General features: G+C 31.1%; 1 protein-coding gene across 1 annotated transcript in view; it reads left to right on the top strand.

The window, feature by feature from the left end:
* LOC108750630 (teneurin-a) overlaps positions 1–10,926 on the top strand; it is a 487,296-nt gene that overhangs the window by 104,516 nt on the left and 371,854 nt on the right. The window contains exon 2 of the mRNA XM_018490196.1: positions 10,652–10,687. The gene's annotated coding sequence lies outside the window, so the exon portion shown is untranslated. The remainder of the gene's footprint in view (positions 1–10,651; positions 10,688–10,926) is intronic.

Consider the following 10,926-nt stretch of genomic DNA (forward strand, 5'->3'; position numbering starts at 1 on the left):
TAGTCTCCTATATCTCGTTATAGTATATATTTAGTTATATTAAAAAAAAAAAAAATACCACACATCACCACACATGATACACTTTGACAAAATACTTTTATAGTGAGGAAAACGTGTGCACCGTTATTTTTTTCCTGAAATCTTTTGAACCGAATAAAACTGAAAAATGTATTTCATGCATCCAAAAATTGAACAGATGGCAATCGTTCGAGATAAAATGAAAAAAGATATCTCACAATACATGTTGAATTTTTCACCGATCCGTCCACAAAAAATAAAAACGCGTTTTTATCGGATTCTATTCCGAGAGGTGTACAGTGTAATAAAGACTTGGCACTTTTTCTTAAACAAATCTAATTTAAAATGTGAATTCGAATGTTTGTATCGAAAATGTCATTTTTTTTGTACAATATTATTCGCAAAATTGATCAATTAAAAACAACTTTGTTTTACATACATATTTTGATTAAAAAATTGATTATTCTGTTTATGATAATTTGTTATTATTTTAATCACGCAATAATAGTACTTGTTTATCGTAAAGTTTATATTATATAATATATTCACAACGATACCATTATCATATTTATATTTCATTAATCATTATTTTAACGGTTTTATGTATTACGTCGATCATTTTACACACGAAATATTTATGAGATTTGTTTATTTTTTGTCCTATCATGAGATTTGCTAACATTACAGAGCTAACATAAAATTCCAACTTGTATAATTTTGTAATTCCAAGAATTTTTTTAAAGAAATATGTATGAAAAAGTACTTTCTTGATTAAGCAGCATAAATATTGTAATTTGTATTATTTATTTAATTCAATATACACAGTCGTTTCCGTATGGCAAAAAAAGCTTGCAGTTGTAACTTTGCAATGTTTCATAATTCAAGCTATGTTAAATCATTATGTTATGTGCAATCATATGTATATCATGATCATGAGATATTTTTAATTATATTTCATATTCTGGGGGGCAACTAATAGTGCAATTTACGAGACAAAACAAATGAAAGATCGATGTAAAGTAATTATTACAGGTAATACATCATAATACCACAATATTATATATAATCTATATAGAGATATTGTTATGACACAAGCGCTCATTAATTATTTGCCTTATCATGGGCATCAATGATCGATGTTACTGATTTTGAAGCATGTTTAAGCTTTCATAACCGATGTATCATATAATTGTATATTTTCTGAATTATTTAGCCCCATTAAATTAAAGTTACAATCGCGCTTTGATGTTATATTGTAGTAATTAGCAAATCTATTTCAGATAGAACGCATCATATATTTGCGTGCGATTGTCATTCTTTAATTGCATTTCGATATTTAATGTAATATCAGAATGCGATATTATGTGCCAATTGATCGTTATTCTAAATGGCAGATTCATAAATGCATTTCTAGGTCAAAGTAAGCAGTACGACGTCGAGACTTGAATTAGGATTAAAGTGTCTCTCGATTTATGGACGACCGCAGTCGACGCACGATTTCCCAACGGTTTCGCTCAGCCCCGATAATGTGCCGTAAGATTTAGCGGAGGTCGAGACATTGCGGACGTGTCGGTTTAACTCGCATCAAGTAGCAATCCTGGCAAATTACTGTCCGTGTCTACAGCTTCGAAGGTATGCGCAGATACGCTCAGGTAGATAGAGAACGGCTCCGCGGCGTATATACAACGTTTGTAGGCAGACAGTATACAGGCAACCGGAGCTAATGAAGATGTTTGTCAATACTGGCGCGTTACCGTATGCCGTAACTGTTATCCTCTTCCCGCACATCCCATCGCGATAGAGCTATATCGTCTTGTTTCTGTTCTATATCGGCCACAATGCAGATCTCAGGCTTTGGTATAGATCGTCATAGGCACATGCAGCTACTTGGATAACCAAGCGGTACAAGACACGATACACCTTGCGGTATCGGATTACAATCGTAACAGCAAATTAAATCTCTGATGATATATTTACTTCGTACGTAATTCCGTGGATATCGCAATTCACCTTAAGTGGCATAATTTGTGACATCGCTGTCATTACACTCACGCGAATGATGCAGAATGAGAAAATTTTATTATTGCTGCTTTACAAAAAAGAAATTCCAATTATGTAGTTTGGATGTTCTTGTAAATATCTAAAATTATTCGATGTAATATTCGCTTTTTCATTGCATGGCATAAGATAATTGAACGATGTCACGCTACATGCAGACTTTATCTGAAAGCAAATTGACGTGTAATTTCACTTGATTTTAATCCAAACTGTACATTCAGCGTTAATTACTAACTACGACAATTAGAAATATTCCGCGCTCTTATTGTCGCAGTTTTATCGATAATAAATATAAATTCGATGATTTGCATGCTATGATTTATAGCTACAGCTCTGCTAATTGTCATTATCTTTATTTCGCTTCGTCGAACAGCAGAATCGATATTTAATTTAATGAAACAATTTTTCAACTATCGCGAGAAGTTATTAGTTGATACTTGAATTCTCCCAACATGCTATCTGTTCTGTGAATATTGATAATCGTAGCACAGCGAACGAAAATATATAAACTAAAAACAAAATATATAAATTAAAAAATAAAGTTTATTTTCCTTATCAAGAGGGAAAAGAGAGAAGTTTATTATACGCAGTAATAACGTTATATCAATTCAATTATATATTCCGTCACTCATTACCACAAAATTTATAACATGCAAGAATGAAAGTTTCATTAATATCATCATATAAAAAAAAAAACATTTACTTTTTCACTAAAATATTGTTTTTCGGAATGAAGATCGATACGCGGAAATAACATGTGAATGGCTTTATTCAGCAACGGTATTAATTATCTTAAAAGGAAATGGAATTCGCGAGTGTATCTATGTGTAAAATGCGTGTATACTCAGCGTGAATAAATAAACGTAAAACATGGGTCAATATCCGCGCGATGCTTAGATTGTTAATGCATGCTTTCGGGGGAGTGTGGTCGCTGTAAGAGCTACTTCTCGGTTGGGCGCAGGTTTTAGTACGTAATTATTGGATTAATACGCATTGTGCAAACGTGGCACGTACCACACTTATTGTAGTACCAAGATCCACGCTTCGCCGCGTAATTATGTTAGAGTTCCTATGGGCCGGTTGTATTTATCTTTTTCGTATCCTACTTTCCGGAAAATTCGATCGTTTAAAGCGACGCTTGGCCGAACTGTGCTCGTAGTAATCTCATAAATATCCACGCCATGTTGAAACATTTAATCAAAGCGGAGAAAAGCAAACCGGGCTGAAATAGGTAATTTAAATTACAGTGCATTCGTCCGGTTTGACGTATGTACGTTCATCATTGACTTTTAGCAACCATACTCTTCGCGCATCAGATAGTTGTAATTAAATTAAAAATACGCAAAGCTTTTAAAATACGCCCACGCTGAACTTTTAACATTATGCCATTTAATGAATTTATAAACATAGGAAAATCATTTTTCATTATGTAATATTATATACATGTTATGTAATATTTTAATATATTAATATATCTCAATATAATAAAATCTTCTGTTATATTTTCTAACAATATAAAATCTTATATAAAAATATTATTTATATATACAAATTTATTTTTTCATTTAGCTACAACACATATTATGTCATATTTTAATACTGAAATTTTGAATAATAATTATTGAAATATAAATATTGAAATATATAATGTATATGAAATATATAATATATATGTATATGTATATATTGAGATGAGAGAGAGGTTGTATTTAAAATAAGATCTTTAGAGAATAAGCTCACCATGGAACTTCCTTTTTAGTAATTCATTAGATTTGAGCTTATCATCTTCAATTACGACGCAATCAATAATAGTTCATGGATATTATGATGGTAATGATTTACGAGAAGTCCTTAGACTTAGCTTACATCAGTAAATATCGATTTCCTTGCATTGCAGCTTAGCGATAACGGCAAAGTTATACAAGCAAATAGCTTTGCACTTGTATAAATTGAATTTATTTCAAATAAAATGTGTTATAAAAAATGATTTATATATGTACTTTTACATATAAAATTACTATATTCATAAAATACTTTCTAACGAAGATTAAATAGAATCAAAATGTTGAAGTTATAATGATTTCCAAGTTATAAGCAATTAAAATTAATGAATAGTATCGTACAGAGTTCATGTTCAGGCCTGTAATTATATCCACACACAAATATCGACCCAAGTATTGACTCTCAGAAAAAATTATGTCAATAATCGGTATGTAGTTGGTTAACTCCGAAACGATTTATATGAAAATCTTATCTTCTATTTTACAACAAAATATTTATTGAATTTTACTTTTGTTGAAATCAAACTGTCAATAAGTGGATCATCTATATTAATAAGTGGATAATCTATATTAAGATAAAATTGGCATATTATAAGAATAAGTAATAATAATTAATTATATTCAAATTAGTCAAATTACGGAACTGTAATCAATTACTTAAAATATGATACAAAATTTATTTTCTCCTGTATAAATATTTTTTTCCTTCTTTTATAATTGCGATATCATATGAATATTGGAAAATTTTGCTTTTACTTTTCTGCATCAATTCATACGATATTAGCTACATGATATTTAATTAAGATATGGAAAATTATCCAAAAATGTATACAATTAAAATTTAGTATTACATAGATAACATGTTTTGAATGAATGAATTTTGCAATAAACATGCATTGTTAATGAACAATCGATGTAATATAATTTTTCTTTATTCGAATCGAGCAATGTTTACATTAATTTGTTGATCCGAAAATAATAGAAACATCACATTTAATAAAAAAAAAATTTAAAGCAAAAAATTCATAGCGAGATACAAAATATCATAATTCAAATATTGTTAAAGATATAATTATCGCTTGTAAATATAGCAACGAGAACAGTAATTTATAATTTTCATTCCCTATCGTTTCGATTTCCACATTAAATGAATAAATCGCGTGAAATATCTGCTTCGATAAATAATCGTTGCCTCGATACGTTTACGCGTCATTAATCGTAAGAGTAAATTAATAACGCAGACTGATAATCTCTAATTATAATAATTGTAGAGAATGATCGCGTCTCCTACTTGCCGTGATTGCATTTCGAGGAATAATACGACACGGAATGCTTCACGTTCGGATCCTGTCGAGCAAATGACAGCAAGTGACCGCGTATGTACACACAACGGCATATTGTACGCTACAAAAACAAGCACTGAGCATCCTGATCTAGGCAATTTGTCGCTGCCAAATTTTTAACGTACATTATAAAATAAATGCATGCCGCATATTTTCTGTTTTCGATATTTCAAATCTATCTCAATAAAGAGAATGTTACCGCGCATTAAATCTGATATCTCAATTAAAATTTAATGTTTCTGACTCAAACAAAATTTATTTTTGCAGAAAAAATTTATGGATAGATTAATTTGCTATTATCATTCTTTTTCTATATTTTTCCAAATAAAACAAAATTCCGACTTTTAATATAATAAATCATGAAACTGAAATTAAGTAAGAAATAACCATTTTTTTTTTATAGCAATTTAGTTGCATTTTATATACAGGAGTATTTTCTTTCTTTCTTTTCAAGTAAAGATAACCTTTAGTTTTAGAATATTTAGATTTAATAATTATTTTATGCAAAATAATTAGTTAAATTTTCATTAAAATAAAAAATTCAAAAAAATTAAAAGATTAATATGTGACTAAAATTTTCTACTAATAATCTTTTATTAAATTTAGCAATCATTATTATGATTGCTATTCGTACAATGTAATAAGGAAATATAGATAATAACTAAGTAAAAAAAAAATCAATATTGTCTGAACTGTGAAAATCGCGAAAGATATAAATTGGTAACTATATGAAAATATAATTACTGGCTAGAATGTGTGTGCAAAAATTCTACATGATAGTATATTCTACTCGTTCATATCTCGGAAGTTATGTACTCGATATTTTCTTATTAAGATTTTCGATTGATAAATTCAAAATGTATTACTAACTTATGACATTTACGATATTTTATGATACTCGTGGGATTCATGTATACGATACGTTCTACAATTCTTTCATCATTTATGTAACAGCGAACACAGGAAGGATGCATTTACATATCGCATCACATGACTGTCCGTTCCAAATTCAACTTTGATTCAGATTCCATTGAAATGCACATGTTTTTGCATCTAAGTATAGCGCGGCGAGTTACGTTCTTTTCGTAACAATGAGACCAAACCAAATGGTGCACATAAATAGTCTGATAGTCGAGCTGCTATTTCGGGCAGATCTGAAATTTTCTCACTGGTCATACAACTAGTAGCATCGGCAGGAGCTTGTAACTGTTGTACATACTTGTATACTTCCATATTTTCTCTTTTTTTGTGAAAAAAAGAGAAATCGACCGATTGAAAGAATTTTTTCCCTCCCTCCCTCTCTCTCTCTCTCTCTCTCTCTCTCTATCTATCTATATATCTATCTATCTATCTATCTATCTATCTATTTATCTATCTATCTATGTTTGTATATTTTTCATAAACATATCCTTTATAATACTAATAACTCATCAACTAATAACTAATCAAATAAAAGCTCACAGTAATACTAATTAGTTTATCATAAAAAATTTATACGATATTGGGTGTACATGAAGCCATGTCGATAAACTGTCATTGACGGACGTTGTATTTCTCTTTTGTACACTCTTACATGTGTCGGCAGCACGATCATCAATTTTAAAGTTACGCGGGTAAAGTTTATTTCGCGAGTGGCGTGCAAAGGCCGGGGCTATTGTGAAGTTGTTCAAGTTGTTGGAGACCCAACCCCTCTTCCAGTCACTGCTGGGAACGAAACCTAGCATTCGCGCTCGTCGAGCTCCTGGTAAAGGGGTATCGTACCGGAGTTGTACGTGCACCGGAATGTTCCTGAGACAAGGTTGTTTTGTGTGTAAAGAACACGCTGCCTTCTGACTACATCAACGTAAGGCAGGGGACGATACGAGAAACTCTGAGAAGAATGATGAACGCGTACACTTTGCACGTAAATGCCGTCCGAGTGCAACTTGAACAGAATTCTTTCTGTCGATACGACGGACTCAGCTGGGATATCTTATGTTCATTGATATATGTGTACAGAAAACGTGCCAGGTTAAATCTCTCGCGTTTCCATTAACGACAAAACATTCACAAATGAGCCACGAAATAAGCATGAAAATACATTTCAGAAAACAATGCGTTCATTTATTGATCGGCGCAACATCAAATATTGATCTCATAATGCGCGTGTCTCGTACGTATTTCATGTATCGGTAACCTATCATTTTTCATAAAATTTTCCAGGCTAGCTGGTAGAAAATTATTTTATTCCGATCGTGCGTTTTATACTGCTCTCGTGTGCTGTTCTAGCTTTATTAAATTCTGAAACATATATATATATATATACTATATGCTTTCACGAGAAACAAATTTGTTCTACGCAACCGCATTGTAATATATATATATATATATAGATTTATTTTTATTTATACGCGAAAAAATTTAATAATGCAATAATTCCAAATTTATACCTCAGACGTTTATTTAACGAATAAAATCATATGAAGAGTTAAACTCACATATAATTAAAACACATTTTATTTAATATATAATTCATAGATATTTACTTTAGACTAATTTCTTTTTGAATTATCTCTTTTGTTATCTCACGAAAGCTGTATATGATCCTGTAAGTTATACCTGTAGAACTACAGCTTAAATAATGCACCATAATTCTAATATCATCTTCTAGTATTAACGAGATTATGTCTAGATATACATACATGCGTGCGTGTGTGTGCGTGCGTGCGTGCGTGCGTGTGTGTGCGTGTGCGTGCGTGCGCGCGCGCGTGTGTATGTGTGTGTGTGTGTACAGTTAGTAAGTGCAATAATGAATGCGGTGCAAATTCAGTAATTAAAGTTAACTGCTCAAAGTCACGATCATTAATTATATCAACGGAGAGACCGATAATGATTTTGACCCAATTAATCGCTCTAACAGGGTGATTTGTAGCACGTGCCGTATCAGCAGAAAAAGACGTCCGTGTTTAACATAACAGATAAAAGCAAATGGAGCGTTTGTATTTGTAATTACAGGGAGCAATCATATGTTCTTGCTATTAAACGTATTAATTATTCTTTTCGAAAAAAAGCATATGCATAAACGTATATATTTATTAAACGGAAAAATCTATTAAATATTTGTGATAAATAAATACACAAAAATTATGATAGACATAAAAACATTAGAAAGCGTCTTAAATAATTTATAATATAATTTAATTATTTAATAAAGTAATATTTAATTAAAAATTCATGTAGATATTTAACAATTTTATAGAAATCGTAAACATTCCGTAACATTAGGTATGTTTGATCCTGTAATCTGTTACTTTTTCGCAAGATGTAAATTTTGTTATTTATTTTGTTAATTTTTTGAAAAGATTATAATATTTTTATTTTGTATCGCAAGAATGTAACATCTTTTTAATATAATATCTTTTTATAATAAGCAAAAAGTATTAAAGCTGCATTAAAATACTATTGATCATAAATTCAATCTGTTCAATTCATATTAGCATAATATTTCTCCCATTCTCAGATTATAAGAGCAAATGTTTTATATCGAGATGTAATCGGATCATTATTACAATTCTTTGATAACGGTGTGAAGACTCTTTATATGTAACATAAATAATTATGTTACAATTCTTTGATATATTACGATCGAAATGAAAAAATTCATAATGTCATCAACGTTAAGTACGCACGAATTTTTAAATTTAATTATAACACACATGTCTTTTCTAATATAACATTATTACTTTAATCCTAATTAAAGTTCTCTTTAATGATCTTAGAATCCAGGCTCACTCTTTAACGATATCTTGCTTCTACTTTACTATATATCTCTGTTACCCACTTAAAGTTAGTTCGAAGCACGCGACAAGAAAACAATATCCCCGTTCGTGTCTTTCATTCACTCTCGAAGAGCTTTTCTAGAATGGTGCTAATCTTTAACAAGGGAGCCCTACACCCTGTAACGCATTGTGCAAGATCTTACTGTTTCTGTGCTTCGTGGAGCAAGTTTCAAACTCGGTACAACTTCAGTTAGCTTTAGACTTCTTGGCCCCTCTGAATGCTACGAACGAAATTTATTTATATCCGCACACGCCACTTCACATACAATAATGGAAACTTCGCCTACGAAGTCATGTAATCATAGTGAAATGAGAAGATATTCTAGTTCTCGAATATCGAAACTGTGAAAATCTGTTGTAATTACATTCGCCAGTTAAATATGCACTAAGTTTGCGAAAAATAATGCAGAAAAATTGACTACCAAGACACGATGTCGTAAAATGTTTGATGAGATAACAAGTTGATGAAAGAATATAGTGATGAAGTTCCTAAGACTTCCGTTGCCTTTTATATTCATGCTCAAAGTTGTGAAACGCAAAAGTGGAGGGAAAAATATTGCTAGGTTGAGGTGTTTTATAGCGGAGAGTTGATTGTGTGTGCGTAAAGTGGATACAAGGGTCTCCATGGAGTAATGTATGACGGTGTGGTTTTTATGCGTCTGCGAATGAATCAGTAAAGGCATTTTTAGTAACGCGAAGTGATAATAAATTATATACACGAACCCGACACATGCAGGCCTCGGGAGATATGTTCGTGATAAATTCGACGGATAATCGTTGCGGCTATCAGCTCTATATAAAAGCTGTATGACTGCGTTCCTTTTTATTTTATTTACGTGCATATATCTATCAATTATTTGACGTTAATTATTTTTCCTCGTTACAAAATAAAAAGGATCAGGCGTGTAAATGACTCACAATATCTCTTTAATGAGGTATATTTTATTAAATTTCATAATTGCGTCATCTCTCCCACGAGTTATTTTTATTCCGACGGAAGTGCCGTTTTGACGAGCTTAACCGAGATAAACGTGTCATTTAGCGCGTTTTAACTTTTGCTGTACTTTTAATGACATTGCTTGAATTAATTATTCCCCATGCGATCGAGTACTCGTGACTGCAAGTAATGACCAACGCGTCACTTTTCCGGGAACGCAGCATGAACGTAAGCCATGTCACGTAGTTTTGAAGTACAAACCTCTGTCACGGACGATGAGCACGCGTCCACTAACCTAGTTACAAGTTAAGACTTCAAACTAGATTAGCTGCTACAAAATATACTCTTATCTATCGATGTTTTCGAAGCTACTTTAAATTAAAAGAAAAATTGACTGAACGAAAAAGAAAAAGAACTGTAATTATATGCGTTAAAATAAGCGATGTAAATACATTTTCTCTAATAAGAGTTATATATCATGATACTAAACATGAAGCACGTTAGAAACAATATAATATTTACAATTAATATCATATATTCGTTTGCTTCACAGATTGTATTATTAAAACGGAAAGTCAGCTCGATTAATAAATTTAATTATGTTATTATTTCCAATCCAGTGAAATGGCATAATTATATTTATTATTAGTTATATTAATAGTAATTAATTAGCAATATTATTTGCGTTTGTTGCAGGACGATTTCTGATCTAACTAACGGAAACAACAACAGGTAACATGCAAGGCATTTTAAAATTAAACATTGCACGAAAAAGTAGCTATTAATTAAAACTGGTTTATTTCTATTATTGTCTCACTCATGTTGTTAATACATCATGCATGTTATTAATATATTTTTTTATGTGATTTCAATGTTGCATATTGTGTTAACAAACAAAACGCAAACATAGCTTTTATCTATCCTTTATAAGCGACACTTTTAGTCGACAATTCCGTTTGAACGAAATTCGC

Source organism: Trachymyrmex septentrionalis, unplaced genomic scaffold (assembly GCF_001594115.1).
Source record: "Trachymyrmex septentrionalis isolate Tsep2-gDNA-1 unplaced genomic scaffold, Tsep1.0 scaffold37, whole genome shotgun sequence".
In the NCBI taxonomy this organism is placed as follows: domain Eukaryota; kingdom Metazoa; phylum Arthropoda; class Insecta; order Hymenoptera; family Formicidae; genus Trachymyrmex; species Trachymyrmex septentrionalis.